At 38.4% G+C, this 26646-nt stretch overlaps 3 long non-coding RNA genes across 3 annotated transcripts; 1 reads left to right on the forward strand and 2 right to left on the reverse strand.

Annotated features, from left to right (window-relative positions):
* Positions 1–330: 330 nt before the first annotated feature.
* LOC111024172 (uncharacterized) lies at positions 331–3533 on the reverse strand. Its single transcript, XR_002603283.2, has 2 exons — positions 2657–3533; positions 331–2081 (listed from the first exon to the last, which is right to left on the reverse strand). It is a non-coding gene; the product is annotated as an uncharacterized LOC111024172 (long non-coding RNA).
* Positions 3534–9483: 5950 nt separating this feature from the next.
* LOC111024171 (uncharacterized) lies at positions 9484–18439 on the reverse strand. Its single transcript, XR_002603282.2, has 3 exons — positions 17763–18439; positions 10232–12590; positions 9484–10163 (listed from the first exon to the last, which is right to left on the reverse strand). It is a non-coding gene; the product is annotated as an uncharacterized LOC111024171 (long non-coding RNA).
* On the forward strand, positions 12597–15497 carry LOC148209161 (uncharacterized). The gene is made up of 2 exons (XR_015787442.1): positions 12597–14987; positions 15172–15497. It is a non-coding gene; the product is annotated as an uncharacterized LOC148209161 (long non-coding RNA).
* Positions 18440–26646: the final 8207 nt, after the last annotated feature.

Below are 26646 nucleotides of genomic sequence, written 5' to 3' on the forward strand. Positions count from 1 at the left end.
AAATAACATATATCCCGGTCTAGAACCTAAGCTCTGATACCAAATGATACGCTACACCCCAAGCATATTGAACCACTCAAGCCATAAGCCACTTGAATCTAATCGTAGAGATGGTTTAACCCGAAAGGCTAAGAGTTAGAGGGATGACCTTTGCAGTCGTTACCTTGAGCAGACAGAATACGCACTATACTCGAGGTCGGAAACACTCCACGAGTTTGATGACCAATCAAACAAGCATGCTCCGAGGGTAATAATAAGGATTTCTAAGTTCAACCACACAAAGGAAACGATATTTGGGGGGTGGGGGTGGGGGTTTGCATGCGGCAAGGGTGAGAAAAAATCTCGATTTTTATTCAATTCAAAGGTTCTAAGATGCCTAAACAATAGAGGGTACAAGCCTATTTATAGGCTAAGGCCCATGGCCTTTAAAAGAAATTAAGAAAATTAAAAAGAAAATAAAAATTGATAAATTTCTAAAAAAAGTAAACAACTTTCCTAAGAGTGAATTTATATTGTTAATTCTAAACAAATAAAACTCAAATCATATCCCACAAAATAAACCAAATAAATAAGAAAATATTTTTCTTAAATGGGATGAGGTGGGTGGTAAGGCAAGTTGGGGCTGGTAGGTGCGGGTAGGAGGGCTGGCGCTGGGTACTGATGGGTCTGCGGCGGGTGCACGAGGGGGCGCTAGCGGGTGTGTAGGGGCGCAGGCGCCGGGGGAGTGAGGTGTGCACGAACAGGTGGGGGCGCGCGGGTGTGTACGGCAGGTGGGGGCCTGCATGGACGCTGGGGCAGGTGTGGAGGCGCGGGCGTGTGCGGCAGTCAGGGGCGCTGGGACAAGCATGGGCACAAAAGCGTGGGTGGCAGGCAAGGCGCGCACGAAGCATGCGGTATGAGGTTAACAAGGTAAGGACGCATGCGGCTGGGGGCACACTGTGAGGTTCGTGCGGCAAGGTAGTGTGTGCGACAGGGGCGCGTGCACGCAGTGGCATGCGCCTTGCTGTGCGTGCATGTGGTTGACCTCTAGATGGGCTTGTCCTTGAAGTGGGGCCACTCGCTTGGCTTCTCTTCCCTTCCAAGCTTCCTCTTGACCCTAGTAGGTTCTTCGTTGGCCTTCAATATGGTAAAAATTTGTTGATGGGTCGAATGAAGTTTTCTTCGTTTGGTGGGTCTTTCTTCAAGTTTCTCTTCATTGTTGGTGTAGGTGGCATTTTGGAGCTTTGGGTCAAATATGATCACATCACCACTCTTATGGACTGCATCTCCACTACCAAATTCTTCCATTGCTTCTTTCTCCAAACAAGTGTGGTTAGCTTTCAGATGTTCAATCATTGGTTTTTCAAACTCAGATTTATTCTTTTGTTTTATCACTAAACTAAAAGTAGTCTTTTTGGAATCCTCCGTTACAGAAAAAAATTGTCGATTCGTGGCTTCCACAGCAGCCTCCGAATTCTCAATCTTATTCACCATCTTCTTGAAATGTTGAAGCACTCCCAACATGGATTTCTCGATTTTTCTTAAAATCAACCAGCAAAGCTCTCATGCCATCAATAGCAGTCTTCACTTCATCCCTCTCAGCACACACAATCCCCAACTCCTTCCCCCCTTCTTTAAGCTTCACACAAAGTTTCTTAATCGTAAATTTCAGTAATCCAATCCCCTCCAAATTCTATTTTTAGTTTCTCTTTTCTATCCCTAAAAGTCTAAAACATCCTATATTATTCATTCCTCTTCAAATAATTTTTAATTTCTTGATCAAATGGCATAAAAGATTTTCAGACATTAATGTTACAATTACAGAAAGATGCAGTACAGAGAAACTAGACCAGGAGTCACGTTTCATTCATAACACTATAAGAAGGCAAATAAATCGATGTCACAAACTCAAATTTGGATCATCAAACCAACCTCTTCGTTACAGCCTAATCCAAGAAAACCAAACCTGAAAGTGCATTCTAAAGAGCACCAATTCAAAATTATGCAAATGAAAAGAGAAGAAAGAAAGAACACAAAGAAGATCCCAAATTCTGGACAGGAAACATAGAGCAAATCTTGAGAGCTGGTTTATTGCTGCAAAACTATTTAATGGGCTGTCAGTTCTTGTGAAATTATAAAGAAAGGGTGAACTAAACGGCCCTAAACAGATTAAAACTAGAAGATCAAAAACTAAACGACAGTAATGCTTTAAAAACATTTCAAAAGGCACCCTAAAATTTAGGTTTTGTACAGATGCAACTTGCTAGATGCGATGAAGTACTTACGATTACGACTCATATATATGAAATTTCTGTATATACTCAAATTCATCTACCAAAGCAAGCGAGAAACATATACTTGTCAATTCATTCAAAATGTAGATAATGTTATCCGAATTTACTATTTACAGTCTACGTCTAGGGATTTACGTCCAAAAAAATTTGGTTTCACTCTTATTTTGAGAAATAATAACCGGAAAGCAATTCATGACAATCGTCATCCTGCCGTTTCTAGAAATATAACTATATTTCTACTAAAAATGCACATTGATTTTCTCAATTAACCAAACACAAACGTACTAAAAAGATTTTCCAAACTCCAGATGAATTTAAGCACAATACTTAAAATAAACTAAGCTACGTATGCGAGGAAGAGAGAATTCAAGTATTCCACGAACCTATTGAATAAAATTCTGCCGAGCAAGATTATCGAATTCGAAACGAGCGAGTAGGCCGAAAGCTTAAACCTCTGGTTTTGGCGCAAGATGGAAAGAATGGAGAAGAAACTAGCCAGCGAAGGGATTTAGAGCTCGATTTCAGGCTGCTGGTAAATTTCTTTATTTTTATTTTTTTAGAAAGTAAATTAAATGAAATCTCTTTTAATAATAATATTATATATCTTTTTCGACACTTTCTAATAACCTTCAATTAAAATTTATACATTTTTCAAAGGTTTTAGTTAACCTTCAAATAATTTTTATAAAAAGAAATAATTTCGAATTTTTTAGGTGGAATATGTTTTTCAACATTTTTCCGAAGGTTTTTAATCACCTTCGATAAAAAGAAGTTAATATTCTTTAAATAGCTTATAAACTTTTTCAAAAGTTGGGTTTTTAGCCACCTTCAATAAAATACCTTCCATAGAAATTAATAACACAAGTTTCAAAAGTTAATAAAATTTGTGATAAATGTGTATCTTTTTCAAAGGTTTTTCATAACATTTGATAAAAAGTGCATTTGATAAAAAGTGCATAATTTTCGTTTTCTAAAATCTTCCAGAAAATATCATATATTTTCAAAGGCTTCAAATGGTTGTTGATAAATATATTGTTTTCCAAAGGTTTTCAATACCTTGGATAAAAAGGTGAATAATTTTCAAAGGGCTTCAAAATATCATTCGATAAAAGATAACACAATTTTCAAAGGTTTATGAAATATGTTGATAAATTTGTATCTTTTTCGAAGGTTTTTAATAACCTTTGATAAAAAGTGGATAATTTTCGAAGGTTTTCTAAAAACCTTCGATAAAAAATCATATATTTTTCAAAGGTTTCAAACGTTTGTTGATAAATGTATTGTTTTTTCAAAGGTTTTTAATAACCTTCGATAAAATAGTGAATAATTTTTAAAGGTATTGAAAATACATTAGTAAAAGATAACACAATTTTCAAAGGTTTATGAAATTTGTTGATAAATGTGTATTTTCTCGAAAGTTTTTAATAACCTTTGATAAAAAAAAGTACATAATTTTCAAAGGTTTTCTAAAAACCTTCGATAAAGATCATATATTTTTCAAAGGCTTTAAAAATTTGTTGATAAATGTATGTTTTTCAAAGGTTTTCAATAACATTTGATAAAAGGGGGTCGAAACAGCTCAATCTTGTAGTGACCATACTTATTCCTTTTGTGTGCAGATGGATTGTCCTCCCTTTTGTGGGATGCTCCTAACCGAGGCCACATTTCTGGTATCACCATAAATAATAGTTGCCCAAGTTTATCTCACCTTTTCTTGGAGGATGACAATTTGATTTTTTTTCAGAGCCATCGCCAATGAATGTGCTTGGATCAAGCAACTCCTTTTTCATTATGAAAAAGCTTCTGGTCAATGTGTAAATTTTAGTAAGCCAGCTCTGTATTTTTCCCCTTTCGTGAGGTCTGAATGTAAGCAATATCTCCAACAAATTTTAGAGGTTTAGGTGGTCTGAAACTTTGGCAACTACCTTGGACTTCCCTTTTGCTTTTCTAAGTGGAAAGGAGATGACTTTAGTGCTTTGAAGGAGAGAATCTGGAAAACAGTTCAAGGTTGGAGAGGGAATGTGTTTTCGGCTAGTGGTAAAGAGGTTCTCATTAAAAGTACAGGCCAATCTATTCCTTCTTATACGATGAGTTGTATTCTGCTTCCACAAGGTTTTTGTAAAGACGTGGAGCGATAATTGCTAGGTTTTAGTGTGGGTAGTCTAAAAGTAAGATGAAACTACACTGGAAGAACTTTCAACCAAGTTTTAGGGAGTTTGGAACTTTCAACCAAGTTTTACTTGCAAAACAAGTTTGGCATATTCTTAAGTTTCCAAACCTTTTGGTATCTAAAATTTTAAAGAGCTGCTACTTCCCAGATGCGAATATCCGTTCGGCCTCTTACACCAATGTTTCTTCCTACCTGTGGAAGGGTCTTTTGTGGGAGAGGAATCTTTTGGAAAAGGGCTTCGATATTGAGTTGGTAATGGGTTTTCAATAAATCTCTTCAAAGACAAATTGATTCCTATGGAGTCCACCTTTAAGCTCACTTCGGTATGCCCAACTTGAGCATATTACTTAATGTCAGATTTCATTATAGTACCAAACAATGGGATGTTCAGCAGTTGAAAGGCCTGGTAAATGAGGAGGATTTGAATACTATTACCAAGATTCCTATTAGTGGGTTCGAGTAATCAGACGAGTGGGTGTGGCATTATGATAGGAGTGGATTGATAACTCTCCTAAAGATAGTTATTTGTGCCTAAAATTCGCATAATATAGCTAAAGATAGCCTATCTAGTCCCCATATTTACTGAGTTGTGCCTCAATTAGCAAAGAAATCAAGGTTCTCCTGTATAATGCTAGTACTTATATAAATGATCTAATTTTGAGCATTTTGCTGCAGCTTTGATGATGCTACAACATCGGGTCCAAAAAGAGAAAAAAAGCAGCAAGCTGGCAGTGAAAAGACTTCTCAACGAAATTTACCACAATAATTGGAGATTTCACTTGGGAGTGAGAGCTGGGTTCCACAGTGCTTGTTTTGTTGCCCTAAATCGAAGGGAAGTATAAAGGCCACAAGAAAGAGAAGCCTTCGGACACACACATAAGACTATTCCATTAATTCTTGAAATCGCTCAACCCCCACTTCAAGAAAACCTCTCCAACTGTTTGAGAAAGTCAAAAGGAGAAGAAGACCAGACAACTGTAGCTGAGAAAGAAGCCGAGAACTCTTGTTGGGAGCTGATCTTCAGCTCCCTCTCTTCATCTTTTAAGCTCTTTGTATTGTTTTGATTCCTATATTTTTGATTCCCCTAATGGCATTGTCTAGCTAAACATCTTGTGTAGGGGGGATGTTGTAAACTCATTTTAAGGGCTGTAACTTTGTTGTTCTGCATTGATGATAATGTGTTTTGAGTTAAAGTCGTTGTATCACTCTATTTTAAATGTGCTTGATCACTATATTGAAATATTTTCTTAATAACCTTTGGAAAAATGTATTAGGGAGCGAAAAACTTCATCTCGAGCTAGATTATACATGAGTTAGAGTATGGTAACTTAGGGATAAGCACCACCTGGCTTTGTTAAAAACTATTCATATATGATGTTATTGTTTGTCTAAGAACCCTAATGGTAGAAAATCTGGGATGTTTGAAAAAGCATATTTTCTGTTTGATCACTACTTCACTTCATTAATGCTGCAACATCGTTATAGTAGCCTAGAAAGAGTCATTGTTCTCTCCCCATCACGCCCTTATTTTCATAAGAAGTTACTCGTTGGTTGTTCATGTTTGGTAGCTTTAGCGGATATTAAATGTGTTTATGAATATATTTGAACCGCCTGCATTACTGTTTATTTTAGCATTTATTCAGAAGAAAAATTAATTAGTTTAATACACTGATTTCTTGGATGAATAATGAGTGTTTGAGCACTTAGTCTCTTTGGATTCGAACTTTTTATTACTTACTGCAACGATTGTATATACTTGCACATATAATAATTGGTCACATAATCTAAACCAACATGGATCCTATTCGATGAAGAGTGGTTACAAATTAGCTATGTCTTTAGTTCCGGAGTTGGGATCTTCGAGTGAGAACAAAGGTGGTGCTTGGTGGAAATGTTTGTGGAAGCTTCAAATTCCCCAAAAATTAAGCTCTTCAGTTGGCGTGCCTTTAATGATTATCTACCATCGATGGCCACCCTAAGGCAGCGGGGAATTGATGCCTCTCATCAGTGTGTAGTGTGTGGAAAGTGCCCTGAATCTATATAGCTTGTTATAGCTAAATCAAAAAAAAAAAAAAAGGGTCATTGGAGTTCAAGGTGCAACACCTCGCGCCTGGAGTCGGATGAATATTGTAATCAGTGGCTACTTTTAGACCCTGATTTAAGTAAAGTTCAAAGTTGAGGTATGATTTGAAATCACTTGTCAACCCCCAACTTTTTACCAATATTGATATTGTTATACAGAGGAAAAACGACAAAGCAACGGACCAACCAAACAGGAGAGGACCAAAAAGGCCATGGGAAGAACCGGACTGAGCCGAGCATGGCTCGGTGCCTAGCCGGGCTTGGCCCGTTGCCAAGCTCGGTAATTGCCCTCTTCTAATCTTCATGCACCTTGGGCTTTGCAACGACAAGCTAAGGCTCATTTAGAGGAGTCTGGAACCTTCCGAGCGACTATAAATAGGCCATGTAGCCTAACCCTAAGGTAAGCCGAATTCTACACTTGAATTCCATTGCTCAACTACTCTCCTTGCTAACTTAGGCATCGGAGCCCGTGTGACAAGAGTCATACCGGTCTAGCTTTGTTCGATTTTGTAGGTCTTTGATTCCCTAATAATTGAGTTTGGTGCGGACCAAGGAAGGAATTGAGAGAACATTTCAATGCATCAACAATTGGCGCCGTCTCAGGGGAAAAACAAGCCGTACAGTCAAATAGCATGACGCCGGAAAGAAGTCCACGATGCTCTAACGATGACTACCATGCAAATAGGAAGTTAAACTTTGATGATCCCCAGATAGGAGGACCCGAGGGCGAGACGGGATTGAGTCGACAAAACCCGGAACGCCAAAAAGGGCCGCCTGAGGTACCTACAACAATAGCCTCTAAACAGCTCCAAAGTCAATTCACAGCCTTGGAAGAAAAGGTAGAGGACATGTTTCAACGCATGACCCAACTACTTCAACAACTAGAACAATGGGAGGTCAGCGAAGTGCCTCATCAAAGACCCCCGAAAGGGAAAAGGCCCAGTAAAGAGTTGGACTGAAGAGTGAACGAACAGTACAAGGAGCAAGCTGAGGCTGGGAGGGAATATCAAATGATGAACTCGAATTTTTGACTCCCAAGGCTAGCAAAAAAGCAAAAAAGTGACACAAATCCCGATACCAGATGGGGGCAAGAGCAACCAAGATAAACAAAACACGGAGCCCATAGACCTCGACAAAGACAAATCGGAAGATCGGCCTGAGTTGTAAGAAAAGCAACAAAGTCAAAGGGAGAAGGGGTTCGATCTCAAAGAGCTACTGGATCAAGCCGACTCGCCATTTATAGAATAAATCATGGGGGAAAAGGTCCCTCCAAAATTCAAGCTACCAACGGTGAACAATTCGACGAGTCGGCCAACCCAGTAGACCACCTTGACGCCTATCGAGAATGAATGGATATTTACGAGGTGTCAGAGGCATCAGATGTCGGGTGTTCTTGACAACTTTGAGTGGGTCAACCAGGGTATGGTTTCGACAGCTGAAGCGAGGTTCGATCTCGAGTTTCAAGAACCTAGCCAAGGCATTTGTGACCCAGTTCGTAGGAGGGTGAAGCCGAAGCCGACCCGTGGCTTATCTTCTGACATCAAACAGAGGGCAATAGAGATCCTTCACGACTATGTGGCTCGATTTAATGAGGACAAGTATAGGTTGAGGGTCTCACGAATGCAGTATCTCTGCTAGCTTTCATGTCTGACATCAAGGATAAACACCTTTCATTCTCTTTTGGGAAAAAGACATCGACACCTTCTCGAAGGCGCTGAGCCAAGCTCAAAAGTATATTAGCACCGAAGAGTTCTTCCACTTAAAGAAAGAGCCAGAGGGAAAACAGTTCGACCACAAGAGATAGAGGTATGTGGATAAGCCACAGTCCTCGAGATGAGAGAAAAGAGATCAGACTAGCCAGAATGATCCACCCCGGAAGTTCGAGAGGTATACCCCACCTACGGTCCCACTCAAACAAGTATTGATGGAGATCAAAGACCAAAGGTTGCTCAAATGTGAAAGGATGAAAGCACCACCAAGTAAAAAAAGGAAGGAGCGATATTACCTTTTCCATCGAGACCACGACCATGCTACTCTGGATTACTTCGATCTCAAAGAAGACGTGGAAGGACTCATCCGGAGAGGATATCTCAAAGAATATGTGGAGGATCCTAAAGTAATGCAAAATGGTGAGAACGACTGTAAGTCACCCGCTCAAGAAATCCGAACAATAATGGGAGGTTCGGTAGAAACAGAATCTTGCAGAAAGAGAAAGGCGAGCACACGAGAAACCCGGACGAGCCTCAGATAACATGAGATCTACCATGCATTTGTTGCAGAACAACCGACAAAAATCAAGTTCTCAGAGGATGAGGCGACTCACCTCCTCCACCCACATAACGATGCACTGGTCATTACTCTGAAAATAGCCAATGCACTGGTCATCACTCGGATCTTGGTAAATGGGTCATCCCAAAAGGGAGAATAGAATTGCCGGTGGCATTCGGAAGCGGGTCAAAAGGCATCACTAAAATGGTAGACTTTTTAGTCAGTCGACTATGCGTCCTCCTATAATGTGATATTAGGAAGGCCAACAATGCACATGGTCAAAGCAATACCATCCACATACCACCAGTCTATGAAATTCCCAACACTTGGTGGAATAGGTGAGATCCAAGAGAGCAACGAGTATCACGTGAGTGCTACTATGATTCTATGAAGAACAATGATAGGGCTTCTACTGCAGGTGACCATTAACCAAAAAGTATACGATAGGTTTAAAATTCTTTATTTCTCTTTCGTTTTGTTTTTCAAGATTATTTGTTTTCACGTTATCAATAAAAGTATCCATTGTCTACGTACTTGAGTACTCCCTATCAACTTTGTTGTGTACTCCTCAAGTAGGGGGCATATCAGTACATCAATCTGCATCGATCGACAAGAATTGGAAAGAACAATAAAAGATCTCAAACACGACCAAACCAGAAGCGTAGCATGATTAAAACACAAGATGAAACAAAATCAAAAGCCAAACAACAGTAGCTAAAGGTACAAAACCATTGGCCACAGCCAAGGGGTTAGAAACCTATGAGAAGTAAAGGCAACGAAAATCAGCTCCATCAAAGTTAGAGCCGTAAGCCAATAATTTTTGGTAATAGAGAATTGATTGATAATTCCAAAGGTAGCTACAAATAAAGACAAGACAACAACATAACAATAGCCAGATCATAAAAGCGATCAACCAGACAAAGTGGCTCTCCACCATCCTACTCATCGTCGTCGTCATCATCCATGTCGTTGGGGGCATCACGCTCGACTTTAAAGCGTTCCTGGAGAAAGAAGTAGTCAATGTTGGGATGCTTGGTAGAAACTTGGCGAAGAGACTAGGAGACGCCACACTCCATGGCAACATTCTGTAAATCAACATACTCTTCCGATTTCCTGAATTCTCCGGCCAAGAATTCAAAGTTGGAGGGCTGTGAGTTGGCCTCATCAAGCATCATTTGCAGGTTGGCGAGTTCATCTCGGGATTTTCTCTTCTCAGTTTCCAACTCACGTCGAGCGCTCTCCAAGAGGCTATTGGCCTGATCCAAGGAGGAGAGAGCTCGATCCAACTCCTCTTGAGGGGCATAATGACAGCGAAGGTGGTTGATCTCATCTGCAACTCGACCCGAGAATACCACCAGACGATTAAAAACCTGCCAAAGTCAGAAATCGACGTTAGGTAAAAATGTTACAGCAAGTACTTAAAGTTACAAATGTTCACCTGATGGAGATCGCTAATGCATGCATTGATGTTGTGCCGAGGATCCGACAAGCCGAAATCCGACCCACTCGACGATTCTCTGAGCCCTTGCCAAAGGCTAAACGCTCTCTCCAGCTAAATTGCCTTGTCGACATCAGCGTTGTACGGACAAGAGAAAGGGAAAATTGAAACATAAGAGGAGGTCCCTGGGTGACTGCGAAAGGAAGAGGGGATAGTCGTCCCTTGAAGCCAAGCAAAACATCGGGGTGTTGCATAAGGCATTGGAGGCCGAGCTTGTCGAGATGAAGGGTCTTCCTCTGTCAAATCGGTCACCTCGATGTCTGAGGTCCGACTGGAGCCGACCCCTGAGTCCCAAGCATTCCGGCGACGCTCTCTTTCAAATAGGGAGGCGCTCCATCTCGACATTTCTACAAAATGGGTGAAGGTGAAAATCAACTCTCATGAAATATTTGGAATAGTTTTCAGCGATTACCTGGAGGGTAATGAGGGGGAGCCAAGCCAAAGTCTTCTAGATTTTGTTCCTTAACTAGATTCGGGCCCCAACGCCCGGTTTCCAGCAACTAGATGAAAGTGTGGTAGAAGTCAAACGCCTCGGCAGTAGGCTCACAATTATGAGGAACTATCAACAAAGGAAGAAAAATATCAGAATAAAGATCTACGAAAAGTCCCGATAGAGCTCGGGAATCTACTTTACCTAGCTCCCTACACTCAGTCGGGACGGAAAAATGCATTCCTCTCTCGTCACGGGCTAGCCAGTCGCCACCGACAAGGAACCACCTGTCCTTCCAATGCTTCACTGAGGAAGGAACCATAACGAGAATCTTATTCCGAGAGCTAATGTAAAAATGAAAATTATCCTCAGGGCTATGCTTGAGGAAATAGAGCGACATAAAATGGGCTGCGGTTAGAGGTTGTTCACCCCCGAGGTAGGACCACAAAATGAAGCAACTAATCAGGGTAGACCACCCGTTGGGAACAATTTGAGAAGGAGCTACTTGATTCAAAGCTATGAAATTTTGAAGAAATAGAGGCAACGGTAAACGAACACCGAATTGGAACATGGCTGCATAAAATACAACCTCTCAAAGGAAAGACCCGCCAATACTTTCTCCTGGATTCAGAAGGTGAAGGCTAACTGAATCAGGAATGCGATACTTCGAATGCAAACGACGTGGTCCCTCGCCGTAAGAGTGGAATAATCTACCCAAGAGGGTCGGTAAGGTCGAGACACAGAAGAAGGGTTCGACGATGACCCGTCATCCGAAAAAGTCTATTCAAAGTTAAGATCAGATGTCATAGTGGTAAGGAAACACAACAAAAGCAAAGTAAAGAGAAATGTACCTTAGTTGAAGGGATGATCGACATTGGAAGGGTTGAAGGGGGTTTAAATAGCTTTCAACATAGGAGCATAGCTCTTGGTTTGATGGTCTTTGAACATTGGTCCGAGGCTTACTTGGCTCGGTACCCGAGGAACCCGTGATATTCTCGATCACGTATCTTACGGGGAGGGGACAATTCAACTCGTGACCCTTTCGAGTCTCACAATGATGGGGCAACTCAACTGGCTTTGACTGAAGGACTTCAACCATGAGACCGAGGCATGCTTCACTCGGTACCAGAGGAGTTCGTGACCTCCTTGGTCATGGACCTGGCATAGAATGACAAGTCACGACAACTATGGGGGCGCGACAGCCAAGAAGGTCCTTCATTTATGCCATTTAGCAAAATATGAAAGAGTAAGTACGATTTGACTACCCCCGGTAAAGCTCCTTATTCACGCGCTCCAACACTCCTATCAACATACTCCCAAGGAGATGGAGACAAAATCAAAAGCATCGCCTTGGGAGTAGGGGGCAACTGTTATACAGAGGAAAAACGACAAAGCAATAGACCAACCAAACAGGAGAGGACCAAAGAGGCCACCGGAAGAACCGGACCGAGCCGAGCATCGCTCGGTACCGAGCTGGGTTCGACCCATTGCCAAGCCAGGTAATCGCCCTCTTCTGATCTCCATGCACCTTGGGCCTTGTAGCGACGAGCTAGGGCTTATTTAGAGGGGTCTAGAACCTTGCGAGCGACTATAAATAGGCCATGTAGCCTAACCCTAAGGTAAGCCAAATTCTACATTTGAATTCTATTGCTCAACTACTCTCCTTGCTAACTTAGGAGTCGGAGCCCGTGTGACAAGAGTCAAACCGGTCTAGCTTTGTTAGATTTTGCAGGTCTTCGATTCCCTAATAATCGAGTCTGGTGCGGGCCTCGAAAGGGTTTGGGAGAGCATTATTAATGCATCAACAGATATCACGCCAGGAATCTCGCGACGTGTAAAATGGCTAACAGTCGCCACATATACTAGCTCCTACAAATACAGAGGTAAATTTCATAAGCAGACCGTACACAAATCTGATTGTTTGTATTCAAATTAATAGCTTGGATTCTTATTAACTTGAGCGTGGGAGCACCTTTCTTCAATTTTACAAGTTTTTCCTTGGATTCACTCTCAATTTGGCTAAGCTTTCAAGTAATCAAAATTTAGCAAAAACAACATTGATTTAGGATTAATTTACCAACTTTTTTTTCATGTTTAAAATTAAAATTTACCAAGCAAAGCTTACTACAATTATTTACACAGCTACAACAATTCACACACTAGGTGTAAAAGTGTTTTTGTAAAAGATTGGTAGTATTTATTATAATTTTAAAAGGTAGGAAGTATTTAATTAGTTTAAGAAATTTCTAAAACACTTTTTAAAATCAACCGACCACATGTCGGTTTTTTATTTTAAAAAATCGACTCCGACAGATTCCTTCATCAAACCAACCAACCAACATCAATTCGATTAGTTTTGATCGATCGGATCATTTTTTGGTATTTTTTACTCACCCTTCATCCTATTCTCGTTCTAATCAATAGCTGCCTTGTCATCAAAATTTTTGTTGCCACATCTTGACGTATAGCAATCAACTCTAAAAAGGTGTGTCTTTTAGAGAAAAAAGGGTCGGAGTCATCACTAACCATTATTAAAATGTGATTCATTGCTACTTTTAGAGAAAGATAATAGTTTGCATAAACATAGTTTAAGTTCAACGTCTTTTGCATGTAGGGAAGATGTTGACACTTTGCAACACTCATAAGTCGTTCTTAGATTGATAGACATAACTGAGTATTATATAAAAACTGAAAAATAAATTTCGTAAAAATATCTATGTAGATGTAAAAAAATTTTGAAAATTTATCATATTTACAAAATCATATCCTCTTACTATATTTACAAAAAAAAAAAAATTGATAATGTAAATATAGTAATAAGTCATGTGTTGCATTCTACAGAGTTAGAACATAAGGAAGATGAGAAGTCGTGTCCCGTGCATGCTCTCTGTGTTGTCTTTCATTAATTAGCATTGTGGTTTAATTATTTATTTCTATAAGCCAATTGTCTTGGTTGAGCATTATTTTGTTTTCTTCCTTTGGCCCATTAGAGTACTATTTTGTTCTCATTCTTCTCAGGCCATTTATTGGCTCCAAAGCTAAGAATGAAACCATCTTCTCATCCTCGATTGACGAGCCACCTCCCTTGACCTGAATTGTTTACTTGGTATCAGAGCCACCAGCTCACCCATACCCTATGCCACTGATGGAAACTATTGAAAGCTCATCTAAAGCTATTGGAGATGGTACCCTAAAACCCCACAAGTTACCGTCAACTCATTACTCCCCATTAACCCAACCTCCATACATCCTTTTGGAAATCCACTCTCCACAGCCCTCACCGTAAAGCTAGATGAGAAAAACTACATCCTATGGAGGAAGATGGTTCTTGATGTGCTGAAAGGTCAAAAACTAGATGGCTTCATACTAGGAATTAAGGCACAACCCGCAGAGTTCTTACTAATAGAACGGGCTGGTTCGTCGAAGCCGACTCCAAATTCAGCATATGAAGCATGGTCCACAATGGATCAAGCTCTCCTTGGGTGGCTATACGGGTCAATGACCCCCGCAATAGCATCAGAAATCATCAATTTCTCTACCTCAAGACAAGTTTGGAAAGCATTAGAAGACCTTTATGGATCTACGAACAAGGCACGGAAGCAACAACTAAAGGCGGTTTTACAGAACACTAAAAAAGAATCAATGAAGATGAGTGAATATCTCAGTCTTATGAAAGAAGCTGCAGACAACCTAGCTCTTGCTGGAACATCCGTTGCAATAAATGACCTCACCTCCTATGTGGTTTCCGACCTGGATGCCGAATATTTGCCGATAACTTGCTAGATCAACAAGAGCGAAGAGACATGGCAAGAACTTCACTCCACACTAATCACATTTGAGAATACTCTTATCAATCTAAATGTGAAATCAAAACTCTGAAGCTGTAAATATTACAGCTAATGTGGCCTACAATAGGAAAAATGCAAACTCAAATCAAAGTTACTCAAAGTCCACAAGTAAAGGAAGAAGCCACCCAAGTAACAGAGGAAATCATCGGGGAAGAGGTCAAAGAGGAAACACTTCCAAACCTACTTGTCAGGTATGTGGTAAATATGGTCACTTTGCAGCCATTTGTTTTCACAGGTTTGAAAAGGACTTTGTACCCTCAAGCCAAAACAATAGCAATCCAAATGCAGCCTACATTGCAACCCAGAAGTGGTTGCCGATCCAAATTGGTTAGCAGACAGTGGGGCATCCAATCACGTCAAGACTTGTCCAACCTTTAAATCCAATCCAATTATCAGGATAATGAACTTATATCAGTGGGTAATGGATCCAAACTTAAGATTGTCAATATTTGACACAACGCACATAATAGCAAGCACTCATCTGTTAAGTTGAAGAATATTTTGTATGTCCCAAATATTAAACGGAATTTACTAAGCATATCCCAGTTGACTACTGATAATAATTTTGTTGTGGATTTCACTCAAATTGTTGTTTTGTGAAGGACAAGGCAAAAGGGAAGGTGGTGCTTCGAGGGAGTCTTAAAGATGGTCTCTATCAACTTCACCTAAATCTACCCAAGCCAACAACTCATGTTCATGAAGCCATGTTATCCAATTTAGTGTCTAGTCATAGTCTTGAGTCAAAGTATCCATGTCCGGTTAAGTCTTCCTATCATTCTACATTTCATGTTGAAGAAGGTGATGAAATCAAGAAAATATGGCATCAACGATTAGGTCATTTGTCTGATAGAGTGTTGAGCCATGTACTCAAATTTGTAATGAAAGGATTCCCATTAATGGAAATTATACCTTTTGTGATGCTTGTCAATTCGGAAAATCTCGATTCCTCATCTTCAAACAATCAACGTCTAAGACTAGTGCACCATTTGAATTTGTTCATTGTGATCTTTGGGGTCCCTCACCAATTTCCTCAACAATGGGCTTTATCTATTATATTAGCTTTGTTGACAATTTTACAAGGCTAACACACATTTTCCCTTTAAAAAAGAAGTCAGAAGCCCTCAGTGCCTTTAACCAATATCAAAGTCTTGTTGAAAATAGGTTTGACAAGAAAATCAAAATTTTTCAAAGTGATTGGGGAGGAGAGTTTAGGCCTTTTGCTCCTCTTTTTAAAGCCAAAGGAATAGAATTTCGACACACTTGTCCTCACACTAGTGAACAAAATGGTATTGTAGAGAGAAAACATCGCCACATAGTGGAAATGGGATTTTCCTTATTAGCTCAAGCATCGATGTCGTTGAGATATTGGTGGGATGCCTTTCTCACTACAACCTATAAAATTAATTGCCTACCTACACCTATTCTAGACCACTTGTCCCCCTTTGGAAAGGCATTTGGAAAAAAAAAAATAGACTACAAATTCTTCAAAGTGTTTGCTTCCTCGTGCTTATGTTTAAGACCATACCAAATGCATAAATTCCAATTTCATTCCACCAAATGTGTTTTCCTAGGCTATAGTAAAGAACACAAGGGTTACAAATGTTTAAGCTCAAGTGGTCGTGTCTACGTCTCTAGAAATGTCATATTCAACGAGGAGGAGTTCCCCTTTAAACATGGCTTCTTATCTACCTCACCACCTACTCAACAATCCTATGAAACCATTATAACTTGGTTGAATACACCTCATTAAAATACCCTCCAAAACAATCGTTCCAATACTCCATCACTACTGCCTAGCTCCCAGTCTAACCCAAGTATGTCTCCCATACCATTAGATAGTCAAACCACCAGTGACCCAAACTCTCTTGAAGCACCACCCAACTGTGAACCTACTTCAATACAAAATGCTACTGAAGGTACTGAAGGTAGAGAATTCTTTGATAGTCAAACCACAAATGTGAAGCAAACTGAAAATGAAGGAACATTGTGCTGTCCAAAACAGAGGAAAACAGGGCTGGTGTTAGTCACCCCATGCAAACACGGTCTAAGAGTGAAATTTTCAAGTCAAAAATCAGAAATTATCTCACCCACTCAACTGCAAAACAGAGAAAAGTAGAGGCTGAAAGTGAGCCACAAACTGTTGCTGAAGTGTTAAAAAATGAGGGCTGGAAATCGACAATGAGTGAGGAAATGGAAGCCTTAAAGAGAAATAATACTTGGAACCTAGTTCCCTTTTCTAGTAGCTATAATCTAGTGGGGAACAAATGGGTTTTCAAGACTAAGTACGATCAAAATGGAGCCATTCAAAGACTCAAGGCGCGGTTGGTAGCAAAAGGTTTTCAGTTTTCATCAACATCCAGGTTTGGATTTCAATGAGACCTTTAGTCCAGTGGTAAAAACTCCTACCACTCGTATTATATTGACTATTGGAGTGGCAAAAGGATGGAACATAAGGTACCTCGACATAAACAACACCTTCTTAAATGGAAGACTATAGGAAAATGTCTACATGCTTCAACCTGAGGGGTTTATTGATCATAAAAGACCCAATCATGTTTGTAAGTTGAATAAGGCTCTCTATGGTCTAAAACAAGCACCTCGAGCTTGGTACGATAGTCTAAAAGGTGCTCTTACGAAGTGGGGATTCAAGAATCGCAAATCTGACAACTCCCTTTTTCACATCACTCTAGGTAATCAAACTCTCTTTATCCTTGTTTATGTGGATGGTATTCTTGTGACCGGAAATGGTAAACAAATGATTGAAAAGTTCGTCGAGCAACTCAACAACATGTTTGCTCTAAAGGATGTAGGAGATCTTGATTACTTTCTTGGCATTTAAGTTATTATAAATGAGAAAGGTATGTATCTCACTCAAACAAAGTACATAAATGACCTGTTAGAAAGATTGAATTTGAGTCATTTAAAGCCATGTGGAACACCAGTGGTCGTGGGCAAGTCCTTTTCACCCTTCGAAGGAGAACCAATGGAAAATGCTAAGCTATATAGGAGTGCAATAGGAGCACTACAATATGTATCACATACCAGACCAGAAATTGTTTTTATTGTGAACAAGCTTAGCCAATTAATGCAAGAACCTATTGTAACACATTGGAAAGCTGCAAAAAGAGTACTAAGATATCTATAGGGAACGAAATATCATGGGTTACATTTAAGGGCTTTAAATGAAATGCACCTTACTGCCTTTTCGGATGCTGACTGGGCCTGCAATCCAGACGATCGACGTTCAATTTTAGCCTATCTTGTGTTTCTTGGAAACTCCTTGATCTCGTGGGCCTCTAGAAAACAAAAGGTGGTGACTCGGTCAAGCACCAAAGCCGAATACAGAGCCCTCGTTCACGCCACTGCCGAACTAAGCTGGACTCAATCAATTTTAAAGGAAATTGGGTTGTTGCCGCACTTTCTTCCAATAATTTGGTGTGATAACACCAGTAATCTTGCTTTAGCCGCCAACCCAGTTCTTCATTCAAGAAGTAAGCACGTCGAAATTGACCTCCATTTCATTCGAGACACGGTGCTGGCAAAGCAATTGGATATACGGTAGTTTATCAGAAGCAAAATTCAAAGAGATGAGAAACAAACTCAACATGCTGGAAGCTCCGTATCGTTTGAGGGGTGAAGTTAGAACATGAGGAAGATGAGAAGTCGTGTCCCCGTGTATGCTCTTTGTGTTGTCTTTCATTAATTAGCATTGTGGTTAATTATTTATTTCTATAAGCTGATTGTCTTGGTTGAGCCTTATTTTGTTTCCTTCCTTTTGCCCATTAGGGTACTATTTTTTTTTCTCATTCTACTTAGGCTATTTATTGCCTCGAAAGCTAATAATGAAACCATCTTCTAAACCTCGATTGATGAGCCACCTCCTTTGACCTAAATTGTTTACTTACAGTGAGGGGTAACAGTGGATAACTGTGAAGAAATATCTTATAATATTTTCGTTTTTTGGCTTTTGGTTTTTGATTGTTTTTTAAATATTAGATTTAGCTACTTTTAATTTTCGAAACAAATAGTATAAGTTTTGTTAAAAACTTTTTTTTTTAATTTTTAGATAAGCTCTGCTAAAACTACTTGTATATTATAACATCTAAATTGCGATGCAATGTATTTAGTTATGCTAACATGAGGATAGCTAGACTTATCTAGATATTGCTTGTTAGATATCCATAAATGAATTTAATTTACCCAACCCATGAGCTTAAGCTTTTGGGTTGAATGGTAGTTTATTCATCATTAACAATCTTACATTTCTAATGATATGAGGTAGGGGTGATCAACAGTGGGTCGATATCAGTTTGTAGCATAAACTGACATCGAAAACCTATCTATCTATTTTTGTTGGTTAGAGATTATTGATTAGATTAGCTCAGAAAATCACTGGCACACTTAGAGGGCTCTATAAAATTGAGCAGTCGAATACATCATTAGACCTAACTATACTTTATTACTGTGTAATCTAATTTGTTACTATAATCTTGGTAATTAGTTTGGGTTGTTATTGACAAACTAACCATGACTATATTTATATACTTAAGAGAAGTGTGTTATTCTCATTATTTAATAATAGAATCCTTCTCTCTCTTTTTCTGTGTATCTCGTGATATGGTATCAAAGCAAAATTCTTGCGCAATTGCTTCTTCTACATTTAATCGCTACGATTGCAATTTTTTTTCTTAATCAATTTCGTTTGTTAATCCGTGACGAGACAATAGTATAGAGATTTTATTTGACTTTTGTTATGGCAAAGGAAACAAAAGTGCAGTTGGAAAAGATATAGAGACGAAGGTCATAGATTCTTCTCAACAACTTATAGAATCTCAGCTTACTCCCTATCTAATTCATCATTCAACTGCACCAACCACTGTCTTGGTCACTCAGCAACTAATAGGAGCAAGTAATTACAATTCTTAGCGTAGATCTATGTTCATCGTGCTTTCTGGAAAGAACAAAACACGTTTTGTTGATGGCACCATCAAGAAACCCGAAGGAAATCTACTTGCAACATGGAAATGTAATAATAATATTGTTGTTGGGATTATGGAACCAAAATAGGATACACATATCCTATGAAGAAAAGGATTTTTCAACAGTATTACAAATTCCTACCGGGAGTAGGATATTGTTGTCTTATAAGGATTACAATATTGTTTTCCTATAAGAATTAGGATATTTGGCCTCTTATAAATAGAGCCTTTATGTTAATGTTTCATTTGTACAGAATCCAAATAAAAGGGACTTGAGTGGTTGTGGGCAGTGTTGAAAAGGATTCTATATCCAGTGGGTTTAGTGAGTATTTTTCATTCCTGTACCTAAGTATAGTGTGTTATAATACTTAGAAGCTAGAGGGCTTTTGTTGGGACCTCTAGGGGATATTTTTTGGGAGAGTTTTGTATTCTAATCTTTAAACAATTATTAGTGAATTACCTACATATGAGTGGAAGACTGGACGTAGCCCTTAGTGGTGAACCAGTATAATTTGCTGTGTCGTTATTCTTGTGCTTTTACAATTTTCTTCCTATTTTCATATATTTTGGTTGTGTTTGGATATTTTTGTGGAAGGGGAAATTATTCAGGGTCTTCAATTTCCCAACAAATGGTATCAGAGCTATATACCAGTGGGTGGTTGAGAAGGGGAACACTACTGCAAATGTTGTAACAGAAGAAGAACGGATTGAAGAGTTTCTGGCTTGTGTTCAGAGGAACATATCTGTAGACCATTGGGTGGTTGACACTGCAGCATCAGCGCACGTTGCTTCAGACAGACGTTTGTTCTCATCTCTTACTGTAGGTGATTATGGCTCAGTGAAGATGGGGAATGAGAGTATCTCCAAGGTGAGAGGAATTAGAGATGTTTGTTTGAAGACAGGCAAAGGGGACGAGTTGGTGCTACGAGGTGTTAGGTATCTTCCTAGCTTCAGATTTAATTTGTTATCCGCAGGGAAGCTAGATGACGATGGCTACAACAGTGAGTTTAATGGGGGTTGCTGGAAGCTCAAGAGGGAATCCAGGGTGGTGGCAACAGGCCACAAGAGATCTTCTGTTTATGTGTCAGAGTTTGGGGTTGCCAAGGGTTCACTGAGACAGATGATGCACAGAGTAGCTGCAGATAGTTCAGGGCGAGACTTTAGAGGATCAACAGCAATGATGGCCAGAACAGATCAGAAGAATCTGCCATCAGCTCAAGTAAAACAGTTGAGAAGTACAGAAAAGGGAAACAAGAATTTGATAGGCCATCGAGTTCATATCTCAGCTGTCAGACGTTCAGGCGAGCTGGTGAAGTCGCATAGGCGAATTAGTGCATTGAAGGGTGCGGGTTCTGTTTCTAGTGTGGCAACAGACTTGGGTGGGAGCGCCAAGTCATTAGGGGAATCCTCATACATTTTGGTTGTGTTTGGATATTTTTGTGGAAGGGGAAATTATTCAGGGTCTTCAATTTCCCAACAATTGTGGCATCATGGATTATAAATTCCGTTTCCAAAGAAATAGTCGCAAGCATCGTATACATTGGTTCTGCCAAAGACATTTGGGATAAACTCAATGGGCGTTTTCAACAAAGCAATGGCCCACAGATATTTAAGCTTCGTAAGGAATTGGTTACCAGTGTACAAGGTACGATGTCGATTGAGCTTTATTACACAATTGAAGACGGCAAGAACTCATGGAGTATTGACCATCAATTGACTTCAAATGCGACGGATCAAAGTCACTGTTAGAATTTCTTTTCTCAGAGTACGTCAGGATCTTTATCATGGGCCATAACGAATCATATGCCACTATTAGGGCTCAAATTCTCCTCATGGATCCAATTCCTCCGATAAACAAGGTATTTTCCTTACTTATTCAAGAAGAACGTCAACGTATTGTTGGCACAAGTAATTTTTCTCTTGAATTTATGGTCATGGCTGCTGTTGAAGCTTCAAAGAAGAAAAACGCTAATCAATTTCGAAAAAAGGGATAATTGTTCCTATTGCACACACTGTGGACTTCGAGGCCATGTCATTGATAAATACTACAAATTATACGGATATCCACTTGGAAACTGCAATAATTTCAGTGCTGCTCGGTCGAATACAACACATTCTAATTCTACTGCTACAAGCATGATTAATCAAGCTCTGGAGAAGAATTTTGTTGCCTCATCCTACCGAAATTCTCAGCCATCCAATAGTTAGCCTGTATTTTTTGGAGATGCTACAATCTCATCTTAATGTGTCTTATGTTGCAGGTACATTTTTTTCAATGTTCTCTTCAATTGCTTTTAATGGCTTTAGTTCTTGGATAATTGATTCGCTTCTAGTCATATTTGCCATCAAAAGTTTCTTTTTCTGGATCTGCACCCTACTACTAATATTATTGTTGTCTTGCCTACATTATCTCGAATTCCCGTGAACTTATTGAAACTGTTCAATTATCAGGAGACTTTATATTCCATAACGTGCTATTTGTTCCTCAATTCACTTATAATCTTCTGTCTGTGAGTGTCTTGCTTCAACATGATGGGCAAGGCTGATTGCGTGGGTTGACTTTACACTCCTTCACTTCATTTGCTTTCAATTCTGCTCCTAAGGATGTTTCAATTTTTGCTTGACATGCTTCTATAGATACTTGGCATAAATGGTTGGGACATTTCTCTCCTGCTCGACTTGCTTTGTTAAACAATCTTTACATATTACTGGTGGTTGTTTTCTTTTGTTTGCCATATATGTCCATTGGCTAAGCAACGTCGCCTTTCTTTTTCTGCAAATAATCATGTTGCTACTTTTGTTTTTTATATATTACATTGTGATGTTTGGGGTCCTTTTAATACCCTTACTTCGAATGGTTATACATATTTTTTAACATTAGTGAATGATTTCTCTCGTTTTACTTGGGTGTATCTCATGCGGTGTAAATCTGATGCATTAACCATGGTCCCTTGATTTAAGATGATCGAGACACAATTTTCTAAGCTTATCAAGATATTTCGTTCTGACAACGTTCTCGAGCTTCGATTCACTGATTTCTTTGCTTTTAAAGGGACTTTACATCAGTTTTCTTGTGTTGATCAACCTCAACAGAACTTGGTTGTCGAACAAAAACACCAACATCTTCTTAATGTTGCTTGAGCTCTCTTTTTTCAGTCTTGGGTCCCTTCCCATTTTTGGAGTAATTGTGTACTTACTGCTGCTCATTCGATTAATCGTACACCTATGTCATTGCTCTCCAATGCATCACCTTATAATCTTTTGTTTAAAAAAGACTTTGATTATGCTTCTTTACGCACATTTGGATGTCTTGCTTATACTTCTACTTTGCCATTACATCGCACGAAATTTGATCCGAGAGTTCGACCCTGTGTTTTTATGGGATATCCAGCTGGTATTAAGGGGTATAAAATTTATGATATTACCTAGAAACGATTTTTTGTTTCACGTGATGTTCTATTTTTTGAAGATTTGTTCCCTTTTCATAGTGTGGTTCAGACTGATAGTACTTCAATTGCTGATTTTTTGTCTGAATTTATACTGCCTGCTTTTATATCCAAAGGGCCTTCATCTGCTACTTTGCCCACTCTTACTGCTACTGATCCTTTGGCTGTTGCGCTTGTTCCCATTGCTGCTGATGTTGCTGGCTGTGAGTGTCCTACCATTGTTGCTTCAGATTCTGATCTTGCTACAACTCAACCTACTGACATTGTACCAGTCATGCATATTATTGACCCAGCCATGCCTAATGTTGATCCAACTCTGTTTTATATTTCACCAGATTCTACTATTATACATGGTGTTGTACCAGATGCTCCTGTTGGTCTGCCTTTTCGACCTTAACGGTCCAGGCACCTTTCTTCCTATTTGAGAGATTATCATTGCAATTTCTTAAAAGATATTTCTGCTCCATCCTCTGCGCCTTATTCTTTGATGGATGTTCTCTCATATGCTTATTTGTCTCTTGATCATCGTTGGTTTATTCTTAATGTCTCTACTGAATTTAAACCAGTTTATTTTCATCAGGTTGTTCAGTACCCATAGTGGCGGAACACTATGGATGACGAACTTGTTGTCATGGAACAAATCAACATTTGGTCTCTTGTTCCTCTTCCTTCTGGACAACATGCTATTGACTACAATGGGTATCGAGTTAAATATAAAGTTGATGGCATGGTGGATCGTTACAAGACACGTCTTCTGGTAAAATTTTACAACCAACAAGAAGGTACAGACTTTATAGATACTTTTTCTCCGGTTGCCAAAATTGTAACTGTTAAAATCTTATTGACCTTATCTGATTCTTTTGATTGGCCTCTAGCCCAAATCGATGTCAACAACGCCTTTCTCCATGGAGATTTATTTGAGGATGTTTATATGTCCTTACCACTTGGTTATAAACCTTCTATTCGTCAGGGGGAGTCTCTTGTTTGTAAGTTGAACCGGCCGATTTATGGTTTAAAACAAACGTCTTGTCAGTGGTTTACGAAGTCTTCTCATGATTTGATTTCCCAGTTTTCAAAAGTTCAAGGCATATTATTTTCTTTTTACTCGTGGGCATGGTTTTGATTTTGTTGCTTTATTGGTCTATGTTGACGATATTATGTTGATCGGTCCTTCCCCAAATGAGCTTGCATCTGTCAAGGCTATTCTTCGATCACATTTTCAGCTTAAAGATTTGGGCAATGTTAAATATTTATTGGGTTTAGAAGTCTCCCGTTCTCAGCATGGTATTTTTTATCTCAATGAAAGTACTATCTTCAGATACTTGAAGATACTAGTTTTTTGGGAGCTGGTCCCGTTGTTTTTTTCCAATGGACCCAAATCTTAAACTATCACAATCATCTGGTAATCCTCTTTTTGATAAAGAAGCAACTTCTTATCGTGCCTACTTAGTCGGTTGCTTTATTTACAGATATCTTGCTCGAACATTTCCTTCTCTGTGCATAGACTCAGTCAATTTTTTCAGCACCCATGTTCTAGTCATTTGGCTGCTGTCATCATCTATTGAGGTATCTTAAAAGTTCATGTGACCAAGGGATTCTGTTACGAAAATCCTCTACTTTTGTAACAACCCATATTTTCTAATACGATCATTCTGACAAAATGCGGAAACGTAACTTTGAAGAAACCTTAAGAACTAAAATTATTCAGCGGAAGCAATTTCTTTATAGAATTTTTCTAAACTAACTTAACTAAATAGGAAGATGACTTTCAAACTCATGCCGGTACGCTAAACTTCACTTTCTACCAGAACGATCATTCAATCCTTCATCTAAAAAACATTTAAGAAAACAAAGATGAGTACAAAAATAATCAATAAGTAATTTCCATATCGAATTTCGAAATTCATTTTCCTTTCAAAACATTCATAAACAAAAATACGAACAGATCAAAACTTTTAAAGTCCTTTAAAATATTTAATACAATTTTCAAAACTTTCAAAACAAACTAAATTTTCAGAAACAAAGTCTTCAAATAAGATAAAATTTCCAGTCAATCAAAACAAACTTTCATTCTTTCAAAACAAACTTTCATTTATTCGAAACAAACTTTCATTCGATCAAACTTCAAATCCTTCAAAACAATTTTTTTTTTCAATTAAAACTTTCTAAATTCCTTCTAAAACATTTGTACAACTTTCAAACTTTCGAATAACTAAATCATTCAAACATTCAAAACAATCTTACATTCATTCATACTTTCAAAATCAGAGTGGAAGGTTGCATTACTTGGGTAGCCTACAGAACATATGTGGTTACCCATCGGTAACACCAATCAATCAGAAGCTTCTATCAAAGTTGTCGAATTAATATTGACCAGAACAGAGTTGTCGAAATAATATCGACGAGAACAAACAAAACGGTTACTTAAGTGTGAGACCATGTGAGTGAATAACACACACATGAATCTTCATTCCCAAGGAATTTCAAACCACAAAAGTGTCCTCCCAAAAATAAGCCAGAACAGAAATCCATCAATTCCAAATTAGGCTACTACCCCAAATAAGCAAAACGTTCCTCAAAACAAAATCATGGCATATCTGAATAGCCGTATCAAATCAATCAAAATATCTTTCAAATAAAATGTAAAAGAAATACTTACTTTCAATATTAAATTAATTCAAAACATTGAACTAATTTTTAAAACAAACTTTATCAATCCTCCAAAATATGATTTCAAATATTTCACAAATAAACAAAATATCAATTTCAAACCTTTAAATAAATTTAAACAAAACTTTATCAAATCATATAAGAATACTTTAAATACCTTGCAAATAAACATAATATTAATTGCCAAATTAGTTTTCAAATCCATAATAAAACTTCAATTTCATAGGGAAGATATCAATTTCAAATCTTCATATCAAATCCAAAATACATTTTAGTTTTTGAAGGAATATGGTAAATCACTCACAATAGTTTTCGAAGGATATGGTAAATCACTTACAACACTTTGCGAAGGGATATGGTAAATTACTTACAATACTTTTTCGAAGGGATATGACAAATTACTTACCTCTTTCAGTAATCCTACGAATATAATTAACTTCCTCTTTGGTAGTTGTCAACTTAAAGGCCTATAAATAATTTTAAATCCTATCCAAGGATTTAAAACTCAACCAATTACTAACCAAATCTTATCTACCCAATTTTCCCATTCAAAACATTTTTTATGTAAAATAATTAGGAAAGTATGGATTTGAGGCTACAAAACCAGATCTGAAAACTAGGTTAAAAACTCTCTAAAATCAACAATAACAACCTTTAAAAATACAAGAATCGGTATAAATTAATACGGATTAAATTTACAAAATGTTTCTCAACAGAACAAGTTTAAAAGCCTTATAATCAATTGAAGATTTGGGAATTTTAAATCTGGAAAATTTTCTGTTTTCTAAAATAAAACTTCCAATAATTTTCCATAAAAAATTAACAATTTACTGATTTTTAGAGAAAAATTAGATCTGAAAACTGTATAAAAAAACCTTTAAAACCTGGTAAAAACATATAATTTTGCATGTATCATAACAACAAACTATAATTTATACGATACAAATAGGTTAACTTTTTATGCAAAAAGGGTCTCAAAATA

Source organism: Momordica charantia, assembly GCF_013281855.1.
Source record: "Momordica charantia cultivar OHB3-1 chromosome 9 unlocalized genomic scaffold, Mcharantia_2.0 BLBB01000009.1, whole genome shotgun sequence".
NCBI classification, from domain to species: Eukaryota; Viridiplantae; Streptophyta; class Magnoliopsida; order Cucurbitales; family Cucurbitaceae; genus Momordica; species Momordica charantia.